Here is an 11,782-nt window from a genome sequence, read left to right as displayed (position 1 = left end):
ATATTACGACTTTTCACCCTTACACAAAGCACTCACATTTTGCCTACGTCGAAATCAAATTTTAATTAAGAAATTTCGTGGATGATGAGTTGTTTATGATTTTATTGAGAAGTTATGGTCATGGTTGTGCTTTCTTTCTTTTCTCTAGTTTATATAAAAAAGAGCTACAAATATTGGCTGAATGTCAAAACTGGCAACTAGATGGAAAGTTCTAGTGCATGTTGTATGATTTTTCTTTCCTCTTTTTCATATAAATAAATATGGAAAATGAAAAATATACCCAGATAGAATAATTTTAAAATCATATTTGATTTAATTTTATGAAAAATATTCCCAAGATAGAATAATTTTAAAATTATATTTGATTTAATTCTATAATAAAATTCATTTCATTTGTAAATAGAATTTATTTGTATATGATTTTTTTATATTAAATATAAAATTTATTTTAAATAAAATAAATTTTATGTTTAAAATAAATAAAATAAAAGAATAATTTTATCATTTGAAATATATATGATTTTAAATTTAGAATTAATTTATAAATTTTATCAATTTTGATGAAATTTAATTTAATTATGATAAATTTCTTAAAATAAATATTAAAATTTTCAAATAAATTTTTAAATAATAATAAAAGTTATAAAAATATATTGAAATTTAAATTTTATTTTTTTACGTGGATATGATATTCGAAGTATATTCAATTTATACGGATTTAACTCAACCACCTCCTTAAACACATTCTAAACTTTTAGTACTCATAATGTATTATATAAGGATGAGTAGGAGTGAGCATTATTCTATTTGAATTGAATAAATCAAGTTAAATTATTTTAATTCAGTAATTTGATTTGATTTTTAAGATAATTCGGTTTGATTTTGAATTTTAGGAATTTAATTTTATTCATGTTTGAAAATTAAAATTTTATAAAATTTTAATTCAATTAATTTTTTTTATCAATTCTCATATTTAAAATAAAAAATTTAATTTTTTTTAACTTACAAAAAATCATTTTAAAAAAATAACAAACAAATATGATTGTTTAAAAATTCTATTGAATTATTTTTTTACAAATAATTTATTCTAAAGAAATCTGTATAAATTACTTCTTGCCTATGACAAAAAAAAAAAAAAAGAGTATGCCATTTGCGTTCAAAATGGTTCAGAGATATGATATTATTTCATTCACACAGAAGATATTATATATGAGATATTAATGTAAGAACTTCAAATTTTATTAGATTGACTAATGTGAGGGTCTCTCTTCGAAGAAAAATCTTGTAACTTGTAGAAAATAATGGCATTTCATAATCAATATTAGAAAATTATAGCTTTTGGTTGTGATGGTCATGAGCCAAAAACAAAAAACATTGTTGCCAATGACCATACGATTGAAAGGACTAAATTCTTTTATAATAATAATAATAATAATAATAATAATAATAATAATAATAATAATAATAATAATAATAATAATTATTATTATTATTATTATTATTATTATTATTATTATTATTATTATTATTATTATTATTATTATTATAAAAAGCCTTTTTAATCCTCTAAGAAATCGAAGTATAGAGTTAAATCTCTGTTTCTGAATTAAATAAAAATGGCTATTTAAGTTCTTAGGAAAAAGACCAATAATGTTAGGTCATTAACTAAATAAATTTCATTTTGAAACTTTAATAACTAAGTTTATAAATAAATTATGTTAATAGTGTTAATAAATAAAATAATTTTATAAAATCTGTAAAATAAATAAAATATTATTAAAAATGTATAATTATTTTTATTTAAATTTATTAAGAAAATAATAAAAGTTTCTTTACTTCAACAAAACATTAAAAAGAATTTAAATTTTTATTTGTCTTTTCTCGTCAACCATCAAAGTTTAACCTCCAAATATTTTTTAAGAATTTCTAAAATTTCATTAAAAAATATATAAATATTATTAAAATATTAAATAACATTCTATATGCAAGAAAAATAATAAAAGTTATAAAAATATATTGAAATTTAAATTTTATTTTTTTATGTGGATATGATATTATTTAACTCAAACACCTTCTTAAAACATTCTAAACTTTTAGTACTCATAATGTATTACATAGGGATGAGTAGGGGTGGGCATTATTCGATTTGAACTGAATAAATCAAGCTAAATTATTTTAATTCGGTAATTTGATTCAATTTTTAAGATAATTCTATTTGATCTTAAATTTTAGGAATTTTGATTATTTTGGTTCGATTCGATTTTAGAGAAAAAAATCAATTGAACCTAATAAAATCAAATTATTTTATTAATTTTTAAATTATTTTATTTTTATAGAGGATATATTTATTATATTTTTTTATATAAATTATTTAATTTTATTAATTAATAGTTATTAAATTTAAATTAAAGTCAAAATCAGACTAAATAATTTAAAAATTAAATATAAATAAAAAGTTATCAAAGATTAAAAACTGATCAATTCAAACTAAATTAAATTAAAGTAATTCAATTTTAAAATATAATAATTTAATTGATTTAATTTAAATAATTTAATTTAATTTAAATCGAATACTTAAGTCCTGATTATGAAATTTAAAAATGCTATGAAAAGAGTGCAGAAATAAAATTAACCGATTTCACTAAATGACTAAAACTTTTAATACATTTTAACGCTAAAATGAAGTTTGAAGGTCTAATAATAATAATGATAGAATTAGCTCATCATGAGTAGTTATAAATTAGTAAAAAAAAAAATGACGATTAAATTGAAACAATGGAAATAATGTTTGGCAATCAAGATAAAATTATTAAAAATAAAAAATTAGGAATAAAAATAAAAAATTATTATATCAAATTTTATATTATAAAATTATTTTTTTATTTTAATTCAAAGAAATAAAAAGAAAATAGAAATAAAAAAAGAAAAAAAAAAGCAAAAAGATAATTTTGTTTTAGTAATTAGAAAACCTGTTACGGCATGTTTTGGTGTTTTTTTTTATTATATTTTTTAAAAATATATAAAAAAATAAAAAAAGATAAAAATTGACTTCACATCTATTGATGGGAAAAAGTCATGATCGCTGTTGACAACTGGATGGCACTTCAAAGCAAGGTGTTGGAAATGAATGATCACTGGCATTTGTCACAGACTTCAAAGTTTTTAGAGAGCGTGATAAATAAGTATTTATATGGAAAATATTTCATGCTTTGTTGACACCCATAATAAAATGGGCTGGGCCATAGAGAAGCCCGATTTGTGTGTAGGATTTTTATATCAATGTATAAATATAATATTCATAATTAGAACAAATCTTTGTTTTCTTATTTGATTCAGACTAATATATATATATATATATAATAGACATACGAAGGGATACCCTCCTTAGAAAAATTAGAAAGATTTTATTAAGATATGTTAACATTTATAAGCCAATGTATACACACATTCACAACTGATATAAGATAGATGAACCCACTCTTTAACTATATATTTTGGTGGACACACACCACTTATAAATAGGGTTATAAATGCATAAATATTCACCTTTTACACATAAATCAATATGCACAAAATTATCAAAAACACTCGATTTTTTCTTCTTTTTCTCTCTATTATTTGTCTATTTATCTCATAGATCATAGTGATTGCGGGTGAGAAAAAAAAATGGAACCAAAATCCATGAACCAAACTGAAAATCTTGTTGAAATCTCAACTTTACCTGAAGATGCTCAGGTTGGAGAATCTATTTTCCCTCTTTTGTCACACATTACCCCTCCGTAAGGCATAATATGCTCCCGTAGTACACCTAATGAATTACCGTACTTCGCTTACCGGTAACCCATTAAATATACTACAAGGGATTTTAAAACAATTTCCGATTATTTTTATAGTGGTGGAAACGTTGAATATTTATTAAAAAGCCTTTAATTGAAAATTTGGTCATGGATTAAATCCTCGATTAAAATCTGGTATTATGAAATTTTTTTAAAATTTCGCAGAGTGCCGACTGTATTTTGAGAAAATAGTTCTGCAAAATCTGAAAAGAAAAACACTTCCAATATGTTTTCTCAACTACAAATCAAATAAACTCAATTTCATCTCCCAATTCAATTCAAGAAACTCAATTCAATTTTCAAGTGAAACTCATTATAAGGGAAACAATTCATTCGTTACCAAACTCAGAAAGAATTTTGAATATTACATTCATTAAGGTAATAAAATTAATATTACAAAACTATACAAGTAAATAAAAATCTCAAATTTACATTACAATAATTTGCATTTAATTACATACCAAAATATTTTATAAGAGCTTTTGTACATCTACTCAAATAATTTACATACATATTGGTACATGAATATATCAAAATCTAATGTACAAGGGTATATCTATGATATACCCGGAGCTAGTCCCAATGTATCTTCAAGAAATCTTACTCAGCTGCTCTATATTCCTTTCATCTGTGACAACATATAAAGCTATCGCTGAGTGGTGAACTTAGTGGTGCACAACTATAATTTAAAACATAATACACTATACATTGACAAACTTATAGCAAAGAATTTGGACATCTTGAAATTCATCAAATCAAAGTCAATATTTTCAATGATACAAATCAAGTATTTAAATGATATTAATCAAGAAATTCAATTTAGCATCATAACTAAAAATTTAAAATAATTCCATCAATTTATGGAAATAAAGAGAAAATTTCACTAAAATCAATTATTTACAATTCTCATTTTAAAAATCACCATTGCTCATTTTCTAAAAACCATTCTTAATCTCACTAACTCTATGCAAGACTAATCCGTAAGGGCCATTTTTGAAGTAATTCTCACTCCCTATGGTTGGGGAGATCGAATCGTCATACACATTACATCCACACAACAAATTACTTCCGAAAAGGACAAAATTAAACTTAGATCTAACCTCTGATAAGAGGAGGATCTAAGCATGTGCACGTATCATGGTGATGATTGTCGATTCCACTAGAAATTAAATTAACTGAAATTATCAGTAATGAAATATTTTCTGCAGTAAGTAGTAAATCTAGGTCGAACCCTAGAGACTGAATTATTAAATTTCGTGCACTTGTGTAATGGAAAAAAAAAAAAAAAACAAAGGTGGGGGGTGGTAATTCGCAGTCCAAAGAAGAAATCAAAAATTAAGAACTAAAATTAAATATGAAACTCTCAAATTAAACAAACTTCAGTCTAAGGTAATTCGCATTCCAATACATTAATTTGATCATAGACAAAAGAAATACAATTATCTCTTATTGAATACTTAACGTGGATTTACCAAACAGCGAGGTAAAATCCCTAACTTCTCTATACTCATCAATTCGAGCCCAGCACTCTTATTGTCTCTAATTATTAACTGAATTGGTATTAAGCAATCCTCATCAAATTAATAACTGCTTTAAGAAAAGGAAGTAATTAAGCTGAACAACAATTTATGAAGCATAAATCATTTAATTCACCCTATTGTGTTCTTAGGTTATTATCAAAAACTTGTATCATAATTAATAAAACCTAATTGCTACTCACGTTCAATCTTACACAACAATTACGGATTATGAAGATGAACTAGCAATTGATCACATCAAACAATTAACTAATAGGCCTTTTTAGCAAATCATTCAATAGATCAAAGTCAATGAAATTATAAAACAATAGATATTCAAAAAGACATAAATTAAATTAAGAACATGATCTCACAAATCACACATAAGAACTAGAATCCCTTGAACTGAATTAAGAATTTAGCTACTTATGTTCATGGCTTACAGAAAATTAAAGAAAAATAAAGAAGAAATCTAAAAAGAGAATGGAGAATGAAGGTTTTTTATGGAGAACGAAGGCTGAATGCTTGCGAATATGCTACTGCCCAAAGATGCCTTTATAATAAAAAACCTAATCCCAAAGATAGGAACCAAACTAAGAAAAGTTTTGAAATTCAAAAGACAGATTTTCAGCCTATACTCACGTCTCTGCAATCAAGGCCATTTTTCAGCCACTTCCCTTTCGAATCTGTCTCTGCCCTCTTCAGGAAAGTTGTAGCCCTATTTCTTACCTTTCCAACGGGTACTCATTTGCCCAAATCTATGGTCTAAAGCCCAAGTTATGGCCCAAAAACCGAGACTAGTTTTGACAGAGTATCCAACCCATAATGACGACTTCATTGCCCTTTTTTACAATTAAAACGGCCTCATCTCGCTTCCTGCCCTTCATAGAAGTTGTAGAGGTGGCTCTTAAGGATCAATTGGGCCTAGGCTTGCTTCATTTGGACCTCTGAAACTCTAGATATAAAATAAACACTGAAACTGGTTGTGACACTTCAAGTCTGGGCTTTTGTATTAGATTCACAACTAATTTTGACAACATTAGAGACTGATCTGGGCTTTGGTCCCTCTTTATCATTTGTAGTGCTTTAACTTAGCTTTTCAACAAATTAAATAGCATTTGATTCGGAGACTCACAACTTCAAAAACACCTGAAAAATACAGTAAAGGTCAAATACTGAAAATTTCTCTATTTAACACAATTATTCCAACAACTATCTAAAAATATGCCTAATTGATATGAAATGCCTAACTAACTGAATTAAACATTAAAACACACTAAAAACACTAAATGTAATAGGGGTAAAATTAATAAATTATGTACTTATCAAATTCCCCCACACCTATTCCATGCTTGTCCTCAAGCATGACTTAAACTCTCAATCAACTCCACTTAGAAGTTCCTTAACTTCACCCCATCACAACATTCTCTAACAAAAGATTAAAAGTTTCAAAGAAGAGCCAAGTAAGGTAATAACCATCACAATAAATTCTATCAACACCATACCAATATATCAACAATTTTCCAACACAAAACAAAAGGCTTGAAATCAATTAAGCTCACACAATTAAAGTTCCATAAAATTTTAAATCAATACACACCAAAACACAAGGCTAATTTATCAAGGCACAACAATTATAGCTCTTTGCAAATCTTAGGGGAGATAGAAATGCCCTTTTTTTTTTATATATTTAAAATTGGTACTTCTCTCTTGTCACAGTTACTTTTTTTTTTCTTCAACCGCCACCTTCAGAAAAGTACCTTGCTCATATCCTAGCTAGCTTTTGGCCTGAGAATCGATATGGGGTTCATGAAGACCCCTGGTTACTTTGCTTAACTAAAATAGTGGAGCAATTTTCAAGTTCAGCCTTTTATTTCTCTCAATTTATGCGTCTACATATTATAAAGTACCCTGATAGATTAAACAAAGTTCTGAAATATGCATGACATTAGTTTAAAGTACACATAACTAATCATTTCACCATTAAATCAAGCCTAAATGATTTATGCAAGAAAAAAAATTACTCTATGGTATGGAGAAGAGGGAAAATCCATCATTAAAGTTACTATTACCTTGCCTAAAATCTCAAGAATATAACCTAAAATAGAAAAGTCATTTCAAGGACAAAGCACTTCTCTCCGAGAGTTAATATAGAATCATGAATCAAGCTTATGAGAAAAAATTTTATTTTATTTTATTTTTTTATATTATTTATTTATTTTTTTTTTTGAAATCAAATTTCTCCTCCCCCACACTTAAAACTTACATTGTCCCCAATGTAAAGCCTAAATGCAAAAGAAAAGAAAAAAAATGCTAGAAAATAAAATAAAGTACGGGAAAGAAAACAAATCTGATTGCGACTAACAAGCCACCCATGGGTTGCCTCCCAAGAAGCGCTTTTGTTTATCGTCGTTAGCTCGACATGGCAAAGCTCCTTAATCAGCTGAATGCTCCTGAAACCCTTCATAAAATGGCTTGAGTTCATGACCGTTGACCTTGAACATTTTGTTAGTTCCTAAACTTTGAATTTCAACTGTACCATAAGAAAACACTTTAGTAACAACAAAGGGTCCAATCTAACGAGAATACAACTTACCAGGCATCAGCTTCAATATGGAATTATACAATAAAACTTTTTGCCCAATCACAAACTGCTTCCTTAGTTTGTCATGGAATGCCTTTGTCTTTTCTTTATAGATCTTAGAATTCTCATAAGCCTTAAGGCGAATTTCCTCTAATTCATGCAATTGTGATTTTCTTTCTAACTCATCCTCCATGCTTAACTCAAAAACATCCTGCACAAATATATCAACAACATTAATAGAAAAGATAGAATGATTATCAGCAGGATATTTTATGGCATCAAAGATATTAAATTTGACAGTCTCTTCATTAAACTCTATAGTTAAAGTACCCTCATCCACATCAAATTTTGTCTTGGCAGTTTTTAGAAAAGGTCTTCCAAACAAAATTAAAGCTGAGTTTGGTGTGGGAACACTATCCTCCATATCCAGAATGTAAAAATCTGTAGGAAAAATCAATTCTCCAACTTGCACCAACACATCCTCAACTACTCCCAATGGGTAAGCATTAGAACGATCAGCTAACTGAATAATAACACTGGTTTCTTTCAAAGGACCCAAATTCAAAGTTTGGAAAACTGGATATGACATGACATTAATAGATGCTCCTAAATCTGCCATTGCACGTTCAAATTTAGAATCACTTATTCTGCAGGGAATAGAAAACTAACCTGGATCCTTACACTTAAGGGGTAATTTTCGCTGAATTAATGCTGACACATTTTCCCCCACACTGATCTTCTCATTATTCCTTAACTTGCGCTTTGTAATGCATAATTCCTTAAGGAATTTAGCATACCTGGGGATTGTTTGATCGCATCAAGTAAATGTACATTAACCTCTACCTTCCTAAAAGTCTCCAAAATTTCTTTCTCTTGTTCTTCTTTCTTCGTCTTGGCCAACTGCAGGGGAATGGAGGAAGAACAGAATTATTAACCTTATTTAGTTTAGGTTCAGTATTTACCTCAACTTCAGGAACTTCAGACTCTTTTGCTCCTTGCTTCTTCTTTTTCATTGACTCATGTGGAGTCTGATTATCAACTTCCTTCCCACTCCGTAATAGTATAGCACTTGCATTTTCTCTGGGATTCATGACTGTTTGTGATGGAAGCTTTTCCAGAACCTTGAGCTTCAAGCTTACTCACAAATGAAGCTAACTAACCAATCTGCCTCTCTATGTTTTGAATGCTATTTCTGGTTTCTTATTGAAACTGTTGTGTATTGTTAGCCAAAGCCTTAACAATTTCATCAAGTGACATACCTTGATTTGAGGGAGGCGGAGGTTGTTGATTCACTTATCTCTGCTGTTGGTATCGGTTTTGCACCGGTTGATTCCCATAACTCAAATTGGGATGATCTCGCCATCCTAGATTATAAGTATTGGAAAAGGGATCATACTTGTGTTGTGGCTATCCATAATTTCCTACTGCATTAGCATATTACATTGATTCATCCTCTTGTAACGCAGGACACATGTTAGTAGTATAACCCGAACCCGAACAAATTCCACATACCTTAATAGTTTGCATGTTCCCTACAGACAATTACCTCACCAAAGAAGTTAAATCAGAAATCTATTTCTTAAGGTTAGATGTACTTACCTCATTAACCTTCTTAGGTGTGTGATCCATTCTCATTCCAAACTGCTGAGAATTTGCTGCCATGTTAGCAATCAGCCTCCTTGCTTCATCTGGTGTCTTATCAACCAAAGCTCCTCCACTGGCAGCATCTATCATACTGCGGTCCATTGGTAGAAATCTCTCATAGAAATACTGAATCAATAGCTGCTCACTTATTTGATGATGGGGATAGCTTGCACACAGCTTCTTAAATCACTCCTAGTACTCATACAAGCTCTCTCCATTGTACTGCCGGATGCCACAAATTTCTTTTCTTATGTTGGCAGCACGGGAAGCAGGAAAATACTTCTCCAGAAATATCTGCTTCATCCCATTCCATGAGTTGACAGATCCAGAAGGAAGGTAATACAATCAATCCTTAGCTGTGCCTTCCAGTGAGAAAGGAAAAGCTCAAAGCTTGATTTCATCCTCTGAAACTCCTTGAGATTTCATGCTGGAACACACAACATGAAATTCCTTTAAATGCTTATGTGGATCCTCTCCTGCAAGACTATGAAACTTAGGCAACAAATGGATTAGTTCAGATTTTAACTCAAAAGCAACATTTAAAGCAGGGTATTAAATACACAAAGGCTGTTGGTTTAAATCAGGAGCAGCCAACTCTTTCAAAGTTCTAGCAGCCATGGTTTTGTTTTCAGAATTTGAATCTGAATCCGAATTCGAACTTAATTCCCTTGGAAAATGGACACCTTCAGATGTACTCGAAATCTGCCTAGCTTGCTTAGCTAATTTTCTCAACTGTTTAGCTGTTTTTTCTACTTCTGGATTAAAGATCAACTCACCAGATTGAGAAGTTCTTGTCATAAACAAAAAGAAATCAAAGTAAAAATAGAAAAATGCCTCAAAACCCTAGAAAATGATGAAATTTGGCCTCAAGAGGGTGGGGCCAAGGAATCCAACGGGCCCTCCTAATTCAATAAAAAATCTGTCGATGAATAGTAATACCGTAATTTTTTTCGAAAACTTGAAAATAGCAACACTTCACAAATAAAATTAATAACAGAATATCCTAACACTAAAAACACGAAATCCAATAAATTTTAGTCCCCAGTAATGGCGCAAAAATTCTTAATGGTTATCTATTCCACCAGAAATTAAATTAACTGAAATTACCAGTAATGAAATATTTTCTGTAGTAAGTGGTAAATCCAGGTCGAACCCTAGAGACTGATTTACTAAATTTCGTGCACTTATATAATGGAAAAATAAACAAAAGTGGGGGGTGGTAATTCGCAGTCCAAAGAAGAAATAAAAAATTAAGAACTAAAATTAAATATGAAACTCTCAAATTAAACAAACTTCAATCCAAGGTAATTCGCATTACAATGCATTAATTCGATCATAGACAAAAGAAATACAATTATCTCTTATTGAATACTTAACGTAGATTTACCAAACAGCGAGGTAAAATCCCTAACTTCCTTATACTCATCAATTCGAGCCCAGCACTCTTATTGACTCTAATTATTAACTGAATTGGTATTAAGAAATTCTCATCAAATTAATAACTGCTTTAAGAAAAGGAAGTAGTTAAGCTGAACAATAATTTATGAAGCATAAATCATTTAATTCACCCTATTATTTTCTTAGGTTATTATCGAAAACTTGGATCATAATCAATAAAACCTAATTGCTACTCACGTTCAATCTTACACAACAATTACGGATCATGAAGATGAACTAGCAATTGATCACATCAAACAATTAACTAATAGGCATTTTTAGAAAATCATTCAATAGATCAAAGTCAATGAAATCAGAAAACAATAGATATTCAAAAAGAAATAAATTAAATTAAGAACCTAGTTTCACAAATCATGCAAAAGAACTAGAATCTCTTGAACTGAATTAAGAACTTAGTCACTCATGTTCATGGCTTACAGAAAATTAAAGAAAAATAAAGAAGAAATCTAAAAAGAGAATGGAGAATGAAGGTCTTCCATGGAGAATGAAGGTCTGAATGCTTGTGAATATGCTGCTGCCCAAAGATGCCTTTATAATGAAAAACCTAATCCCAAAGATAGGAACTAAACTAAGAAAAGTTTTGAAATTTAAAAGACAGATTTTCAGCCTGCACTCACGTTTCTGCAATCAAGGCCGTTTTTCAGCCACTTCCCTTTTGAATCTGTCTCTGCCCTCTTCAGAAAAGTTGTAGCCCTATTTCTTAGATTTCCAACGGGTACTAATTTGCTCAAATCTGAGGTCTA

At 29.0% G+C, this 11,782-nt stretch overlaps 1 non-coding gene across 1 annotated transcript; it reads left to right on the top strand.

Moving 5' to 3' along the window:
* The first annotated feature begins 9,729 nt into the window (after window positions 1–9,729).
* LOC131173687 (small nucleolar RNA R71) lies at window positions 9,730–9,836 on the top strand. The gene has a single exon (XR_009144001.1). It is a non-coding gene; the product is annotated as a small nucleolar RNA R71 (small nucleolar RNA).
* Window positions 9,837–11,782: the final 1,946 nt, after the last annotated feature.

The sequence above is a fragment of the Hevea brasiliensis genome, chromosome 14 (assembly GCF_030052815.1).
Source record: "Hevea brasiliensis isolate MT/VB/25A 57/8 chromosome 14, ASM3005281v1, whole genome shotgun sequence".
NCBI classification, from domain to species: domain Eukaryota; kingdom Viridiplantae; phylum Streptophyta; class Magnoliopsida; order Malpighiales; family Euphorbiaceae; genus Hevea; species Hevea brasiliensis.
Note: the sequence above shows the minus strand (reverse complement) of the source record. Positions and strands in the feature narration are given on the sequence as shown.